Source organism: Salmo salar, chromosome 05 (genome assembly GCF_965601325.2).
Source record: "Salmo salar chromosome 05, fSalSal1, whole genome shotgun sequence".
NCBI classification, from domain to species: domain Eukaryota; kingdom Metazoa; phylum Chordata; class Actinopteri; order Salmoniformes; family Salmonidae; genus Salmo; species Salmo salar.
In genome coordinates this window covers 13378176-13387500 of record NC_138295.1, presented here as the reverse complement: position 1 = coordinate 13387500, position 9325 = coordinate 13378176, and the positions used below count along the sequence as shown (strand labels likewise).

General features: G+C 45.0%; 1 protein-coding gene across 1 annotated transcript in view; it reads left to right on the top strand.

The window, feature by feature from the left end:
* Positions 1–9325, top strand: part of LOC106591758 (ephrin-B1) — a 167515-nt gene that overhangs the window by 50617 nt on the left and 107573 nt on the right. The window lies entirely within an intron of this gene.

Sequence of the window (9325 nt, the reverse complement as noted above, 5' to 3'; positions counted from 1 at the left end):
CATCAGAAGGATTTGAAATTCAAATGTACAGTTTCATAACAGGCACATATTATTTTCTCTGTAAACCAAACAAATTAGTTTTCTAATCTTTCAGAAGAGTGATTAAGCAAATAGACCAGGGATCCCTGAGAGAGATAGCAGATTGGACCACAACGGTTTCAAATAGATCAGAGATCCCTGAGAGAGATAGCAGATTGGACCACAATGGTTTCAAATAGACCAGGGATCCCTGAGAGAGATAGCAGATTGGACCACAACGGTTTCAAATAGATCAGAGATCCCTGAGAGAGATAGCAGATTGGACCACAATGGTTTCAAATAGATCAGGGATCCCTGAGAGAGATAGCAGATTGGACCACAACGGTTTCAAATAGACCAGGGATCCCTGAGAGAGATAGCAGATTGGACCACAATGGTTTCAAATAGACCAGAGATCCCTGAGAGAGATAGCAGATTGGACCACAACGGTTTCAAATAGACCAGGGATCCCTGGGAGAGATAGCAGATTGGACCACAACGGTTTTAAATAGACCAGGGATCCCTGAGAGAGATAGCAGATTGGACCACAATGGTTTGGCCCCATTTATGGCAGAAGTGTTTATGTAGTCGTGATCACATCCTCCATAAATGCATAAGATGACAACTTCAGTAGAATCAGACAGATGGACCAGCCTTTCTTCCCCCGCTATACATTACATTAACATCACATCTACATTACATTTCAGCTCCTATAGATTTTACAGTTTAGAAATGCTGTAATGGTTTGTGTCATTAGTGACCCTTGACCTCGAGAAGATAGTCCATTTCACACAGCAACAATGTACATCACAATCACATGATCAGACAGAGTCATTCACTGATGGGGAATCTAAAACACATGGTCAGAGAGAGAGTCATTCACTGATGGGGAATCTAAACCACATGGTCAGAGAGAGAGAGTCATTCACTGATGGGGAATCTAAACCACATGGTCAGAGAGAGAGTCATTCACTGATGGGGAATCTAAACCACATGGTCAGAGAGAGAGTCATTCACTGATGGGGAATCTAAACCACATGGTCAGAGAGAGAGTCATTCACTGATGGGGAATCTAAACCACATGGTCAGAGAGAGAGAGTCATTCACTGATGGGGAATCTAAACCACATGGTCAGAGAGAGAGTCATTCACTGATGGGGAATCTAAACCACATGGTCAGAGAGAGAGTCATTCACTGATGGGGAATCTAAACCACATGGTCAGAGAGAGAGTCATTCACTGATGGGGAATCTAAACCACATGGTCAGAGAGAGAGTCATTCACTGATGGGGAATCTAAACCACATGGTCAGAGAGAGAGAGAGTCATTCACTGATGGGGAATCTAAACCACATGGTCAGAGAGAGTCATTCACTGATGGGGAATCTAAACCACATGGTCAGAGAGAGTCATTCACTGATGGGGAATCTAAACCACATGGTCAGAGAGAGAGTCATTCACTGATGGGGAATCTAAACCACATGGTCAGAGAGAGAGTCATTCACTGATGGGGAATCTAAACCACATGGTCAGAGAGAGAGTCATTCACTGATGGGGAATCTAAACCACATGGTCAGAGAGAGAGAGTCATTCACTGATGGGGAATCTAAACCACATGGTCAGAGAGAGAGAGTCATTCACTGATGGGGAATCTAAACCACATGGTCAGAGAGAGAGTCATTCACTGATGGGGAATCTAAACCACATGGTCAGAGAGAGAGTCATTCACTGATGGGGAATCTAAACCACATGGTCAGAGAGAGAGTCATTCACTGATGGGGAATCTAAACCACATGGTCAGAGAGAGAGAGAGTCATTCACTGATGGGGAATCTAAAACACATGGTCAGAGAGAGAGTCATTCACTGATGGGGAATCTAAACCACATGGTCAGAGAGAGAGTCATTCACTGATGGGGAATCTAAACCACATGGTCAGAGAGAGAGTCATTCACTGATGGGGAATCTAAACCACATGGTCAGAGAGAGAGAGAGTCATTCACTGATGGGGAATCTAAACCACATGGTCAGAGAGAGAGTCATTCACTGATGGGGAATCTAAACCACATGGTCAGAGAGAGAGAGTCATTAACTGATGGGGAATCTAAACCACATGGTCAGAGAGAGAGTCATTCACTGATGGGGAATCTAAACCACATGGTCAGAGAGAGTCATTCACTGATGGGGAATCTAAACCACATAGTCAGAGAGAGTCATTCACTGATGGGGAATCTAAACCACATGGTCAGAGAAAGAGAGAGTCATTCACAGATGGGGAATCTAAACCACATGGTCAGAGAGAGAGTCATTCACTGATGGGGAATCTAAACCACATGGTCAGACAGAGTCATTCACTGATGGGGAATCTAAACCACATGGTCAGAGAGAGAGAGTCATTCACTGATGGGGAATCTAAACCACATGGTCAGAGAGAGAGAGTCATTCACTGATGGGGAATCTAAACCACATGGTCAGAGAGAGAGAGAGTCATTCACTGATGGGGAATCTAAACCACATGGTCAGAGAGAGTCATTCACTGATGGGGAATCTAAACCACATGGTCAGAGAGAGAGAGTCATTCACTGATGGGGAATCTAAACCACATGGTCAGAGAGAGAGAGAGTCATTCACTGATGGGGAATCTAAACCACATGGTCAGAGAGAGTCATTCACTGATGGGGAATCTAAACCACATGGTCAGAGAGAGAGTCATTCACTGATGGGGAATCTAAACCACATGGTCAGAGAGAGAGTCATTCACTGATGGGGAATCTAAACCACATGGTCAGAGAGAGTCATTCACTGATGGGGAATCTAAACCACATGGTCAGAGAGAGTCATTCACTGATGGGGAATCTAAACCACATGGTCAGAGAGAGTCATTCACTGATGGGGAATCTAAACCACATGGTCAGAGAGAGTCATTCACTGATGGGGAATCTAAACCACATGGTCAGAGAGAGAGTCATTCACTGATGGGGAATCTAAACCACATGGTCAGAGAGAGAGTCATTCACTGATGGGGAATCTAAACCACATGGTCAGAGAGAGAGTCATTCACTGATGGGGAATCTAAACCACATGGTCAGAGAGAGAGTCATTCACTGATGGGGAATCTAAACCACATGGTCAGAGAGAGAGTCATTCACTGATGGGGAATCTAAACCACATGGTCAGAGAGAGAGAGTCATTCACTGATGGGGAATCTAAACCACATGGTCAGAGAGAGAGAGTCATTCACTGATGGGGAATCTAAACCACATGGTCAGAGAGAGAGTCATTCACTGATGGGGAATCTAAACCACATGGTCAGAGAGAGAGTCATTCACTGATGGGGAATCTAAACCACATAGTCAGAGAGAGTCATTCACTGATGGGGAATCTAAACCACATGGTCAGAGAGAGAGTCATTCACTGATGGGGAATCTAAACCACATGGTCAGAGAGAGAGTCATTCACTGATGGGGAATCTAAACCACATGGTCAGAGAGAGAGAGTCATTCACTGATGGGGAATCTAAACCACATGGTCAGAGAGAGAGTCATTCACTGATGGGGAATCTAAACCACATGGTCAGAGAGAGAGTCATTCACTGATGGGGAATCTAAACCACATGGTCAGACAGAGTCATTCACTGATGGGGAATCTAAACCACATGGTCAGAGAGAGAGTCATTCACTGATGGGGAATCTAAACCACATGGTCAGAGAGAGAGAGTCATTCACTGATGGGGAATCTAAACCACATGGTCAGAGAGAGAGTCATTCACTGATGGGGAATCTAAACCACATGGTCAGAGAGAGAGTCATTCACTGATGGGGAATCTAAACCACATGGTCAGAGAGAGAGAGAGTCATTCACTGATGGGGAATCTAAACCACATGGTCAGAGAGAGAGTCATTCACTGATGGGGAATCTAAACCACATGGTCAGAGAGAGAGTCATTCACTGATGGGGAATCTAAACCACATGGTCAGAGAGAGAGTCATTCACTGATGGGGAATCTAAACCACATGGTCAGAGAGAGAGAGTCATTCACTGATGGGGAATCTAAACCACATGGTCAGAGAGAGAGTCATTCACTGATGGGGAATCTAAACCACATGGTCAGAGAGAGAGAGTCATTCACTGATGGGGAATCTAAACCACATGGTCAGAGAGAGAGTCATTCACTGATGGGGAATCTAAACCACATGGTCAGAGAGAGTCATTCACTGATGGGGAATCTAAACCACATGGTCAGAGAGAGAGTCATTCACTGATGGGGAATCTAAACCACATGGTCAGAGAGAGAGTCATTCACTGATGGGGAATCTAAACCACATGGTCAGAGAGAGAGTCATTCACTGATGGGGAATCTAAACCACATGGTCAGAGAGAGAGTCATTCACTGATGGGGAATCTAAACCACATGGTCAGAGAGAGAGTCATTCACTGATGGGGAATCTAAACCACATGGTCAGAGAGAGAGTCATTCACTGATGGGGAATCTAAACCACATGGTCAGAGAGAGAGTCATTCACTGATGGGGAATCTAAACCACATGGTCAGAGAGAGAGTCATTCACTGATGGGGAATCTAAACCACATGGTCAGAGAGAGAGTCATTCACTGATGGGGAATCTAAACCACATGGTCAGAGAGAGAGTCATTCACTGATGGGGAATCTAAACCACATGGTCAGAGAGAGAGAGTCATTCACTGATGGGGAATCTAAACCACATGGTCAGAGAGAGAGTCATTCACTGATGGGGAATCTAAACCACATGGTCAGAGAGAGTCATTCACTGATGGGGAATCTAAACCACATGGTCAGAGAGAGAGTCATTCACTGATGGGGAATCTAAACCACATGGTCAGAGAGAGAGTCATTCACTGATGGGGAATCTAAACCACATGGTCAGAGAGAGTCATTCACTGATGGGGAATCTAAACCACATGGTCAGAGAGAGTCATTCACTGATGGGGAATCTAAACCACATGGTCAGAGAGAGAGAGTCATTCACTGATGGGGAATCTAAACCACATGGTCAGAGAGAGAGTCATTCACTGATGGGGAATCTAAACCACATGGTCAGAGAGAGAGTCATTCACTGATGGGGAATCTAAACCACATGGTCAGAGAGAGAGTCATTCACTGATGGGGAATCTAAACCACATGGTCAGAGAGAGAGAGTCATTCACTGATGGGGAATCTAAACCACATGGTCAGAGAGAGAGTCATTCACTGATGGGGAATCTAAACCACATGGTCAGAGAGAGAGTCATTCACTGATGGGGAATCTAAACCACATGGTCAGAGAGAGTCATTCACTGATGGGGAATCTAAACCACATGGTCAGAGAGAGTCATTCACTGATGGGGAATCTAAACCACATGGTCAGAGAGAGAGAGTCATTCACTGATGGGGAATCTAAACCACATGGTCAGAGAGAGAGAGTCATTCACTGATGGGGAATCTAAACCACATGGTCAGAGAGAGTCATTCACTGATGGGGAATCTAAACCACATGGTCAGAGAGAGAGAGTCATTCACTGATGGGGAATCTAAACCACATGGTCAGAGAGAGAGAGTCATTCACTGATGGGGAATCTAAACCACATGGTCAGAGAGAGAGTCATTCACTGATGGGGAATCTAAACCACATGGTCAGAGAGAGTCATTCACTGATGGGGAATCTAAACCACATGGTCAGAGAGAGAGAGTCATTCACTGATGGGGAATCTAAACCACATGGTCAGAGAGAGTCATTCACTGATGGGGAATCTAAACCACATGGTCAGAGAGAGAGTCATTCACTGATGGGGAATCTAAACCACATGGTCAGAGAGAGAGTCATTCACTGATGGGGAATCTAAACCACATGGTCAGAGAGAGAGTCATTCACTGATGGGGAATCTAAACCACATGGTCAGAGAGAGTCATTCACTGATGGGGAATCTAAACCACATGGTCAGAGAGAGTCATTCACTGATGGGGAATCTAAACCACATGGTCAGAGAGAGTCATTCACTGATGGGGAATCTAAACCACATGGTCAGAGAGAGAGTCATTCACTGATGGGGAATCTAAACCACATGGTCAGAGAGAGAGTCATTCACTGATGGGGAATCTAAACCACATGGTCAGAGAGAGAGTCATTCACTGATGGGGAATCTAAACCACATGGTCAGAGAGAGAGTCATTCACTGATGGGGAATCTAAACCACATGGTCAGAGAGAGAGTCATTCACTGATGGGGAATCTAAACCACATGGTCAGAGAGAGAGAGTCATTCACTGATGGGGAATCTAAACCACATGGTCAGAGAGAGAGAGTCATTCACTGATGGGGAATCTAAACCACATGGTCAGAGAGAGAGTCATTCACTGATGGGGAATCTAAACCACATGGTCAGAGAGAGAGTCATTCACTGATGGGGAATCTAAACCACATAGTCAGAGAGAGTCATTCACTGATGGGGAATCTAAACCACATGGTCAGAGAGAGAGTCATTCACTGATGGGGAATCTAAACCACATGGTCAGAGAGAGAGTCATTCACTGATGGGGAATCTAAACCACATGGTCAGAGAGAGAGAGTCATTCACTGATGGGGAATCTAAACCACATGGTCAGAGAGAGAGTCATTCACTGATGGGGAATCTAAACCACATGGTCAGAGAGAGAGTCATTCACTGATGGGGAATCTAAACCACATGGTCAGACAGAGTCATTCACTGATGGGGAATCTAAACCACATGGTCAGAGAGAGAGTCATTCACTGATGGGGAATCTAAACCACATGGTCAGAGAGAGAGAGTCATTCACTGATGGGGAATCTAAACCACATGGTCAGAGAGAGAGTCATTCACTGATGGGGAATCTAAACCACATGGTCAGAGAGAGAGTCATTCACTGATGGGGAATCTAAACCACATGGTCAGAGAGAGAGAGAGTCATTCACTGATGGGGAATCTAAACCACATGGTCAGAGAGAGAGTCATTCACTGATGGGGAATCTAAACCACATGGTCAGAGAGAGAGTCATTCACTGATGGGGAATCTAAACCACATGGTCAGAGAGAGAGAGAGTCATTCACTGATGGGGAATCTAAACCACATGGTCAGAGAGAGTCATTCACTGATGGGGAATCTAAACCACATGGTCAGAGAGAGAGAGTCATTCACTGATGGGGAATCTAAACCACATGGTCAGAGAGAGAGTCATTCACTGATGGGGAATCTAAACCACATGGTCAGAGAGAGTCATTCACTGATGGGGAATCTAAACCACATGGTCAGAGAGAGAGTCATTCACTGATGGGGAATCTAAACCACATGGTCAGAGAGAGAGTCATTCACTGATGGGGAATCTAAACCACATGGTCAGAGAGAGTCATTCACTGATGGGGAATCTAAACCACATGGTCAGAGAGAGTCATTCACTGATGGGGAATCTAAACCACATGGTCAGAGAGAGTCATTCACTGATGGGGAATCTAAACCACATGGTCAGAGAGAGTCATTCACTGATGGGGAATCTAAACCACATGGTCAGAGAGAGAGTCATTCACTGATGGGGAATCTAAACCACATGGTCAGAGAGAGAGTCATTCACTGATGGGGAATCTAAACCACATGGTCAGAGAGAGAGTCATTCACTGATGGGGAATCTAAACCACATGGTCAGAGAGAGAGTCATTCACTGATGGGGAATCTAAACCACATGGTCAGAGAGAGAGTCATTCACTGATGGGGAATCTAAACCACATGGTCAGAGAGAGAGAGTCATTCACTGATGGGGAATCTAAACCACATGGTCAGAGAGAGTGAGTCATTCACTGATGGGGAATCTAAACCACATGGTCAGAGAGAGAGTCATTCACTGATGGGGAATCTAAACCACATGGTCAGAGAGAGAGTCATTCACTGATGCGGAATCTAAACCACATGGTCAGAGAGAGACTCATTCACTGATGGGGAATCTAAACCACATAGTCAGAGAGAGTCATTCACTGATGGGGAATCTAAACCACATGGTCAGAGAGAGAGTCATTCACTGATGGGGAATCTAAACCACATGGTCAGAGAGAGAGTCATTCACTGATGGGGAATCTAAACCACATGGTCAGAGAGAGAGAGTCATTCACTGATGGGGAATCTAAACCACATGGTCAGAGAGAGAGTCATTCACTGATGGGGAATCTAAACCACATGGTCAGAGAGAGAGTCATTCACTGATGGGGAATCTAAACCACATGGTCAGACAGAGTCATTCACTGATGGGGAATCTAAACCACATGGTCAGAGAGAGAGTCATTCACTGATGGGGAATCTAAACCACATGGTCAGAGAGAGAGAGTCATTCACTGATGGGGAATCTAAACCACATGGTCAGAGAGAGAGTCATTCACTGATGGGGAATCTAAACCACATGGTCAGAGAGAGAGAGAGTCATTCACTGATGGGGAATCTAAACCACATGGTCAGAGAGAGAGTCATTCACTGATGGGGAATCTAAACCACATGGTCAGAGAGAGAGAGAGTCATTCACTGATGGGGAATCTAAACCACATGGTCAGAGAGAGAGAGAGTCATTCACTGATGGGGAATCTAAACCACATGGTCAGAGAGAGAGTCATTCACTGATGGGGAATCTAAACCACATGCTCAGAGAGAGTCATTCACTGATGGGGAATCTAAACCACATGGTCAGAGAGAGAGTCATTCACTGATGGGGAATCTAAACCACATGGTCAGAGAGAGAGTCATTCACTGATGGGGAATCTAAACCACATGGTCAGAGAGAGAGAGTCATTCACTGATGGGGAATCTAAACCACATGGTCAGAGAGAGAGTCATTCACTGATGGGGAATCTAAACCACATGGTCAGAGAGAGAGTCATTCACTGATGGGGAATCTAAACCACATGGTCAGAGAGAGAGTCATTCACTGATGGGGAATCTAAACCACATGGTCAGAGAGAGAGAGTCATTCACTGATGGGGAATCTAAACCACATGGTCAGAGAGAGAGAGTCATTCACTGATGGGGAATCTAAACCACATGGTCAGAGAGAGAGTCATTCACTGATGGGGAATCTAAACCACATGGTCAGAGAGAGAGAGTCATTCACTGATGGGGAATCTAAACCACATGGTCAGAGAGAGAGTCATTCACTGATGGGGAATCTAAACCACATGGTCAGAGAGAGAGAGAGTCATTCACTGATGGGGAATCTAAAACACATGGTCAGAGAGAGAGTCATTCACTGATGGGGAATCTAAACCACATGGTCAGAGAGAGTCATTCACTGATGGGGAATCTAAA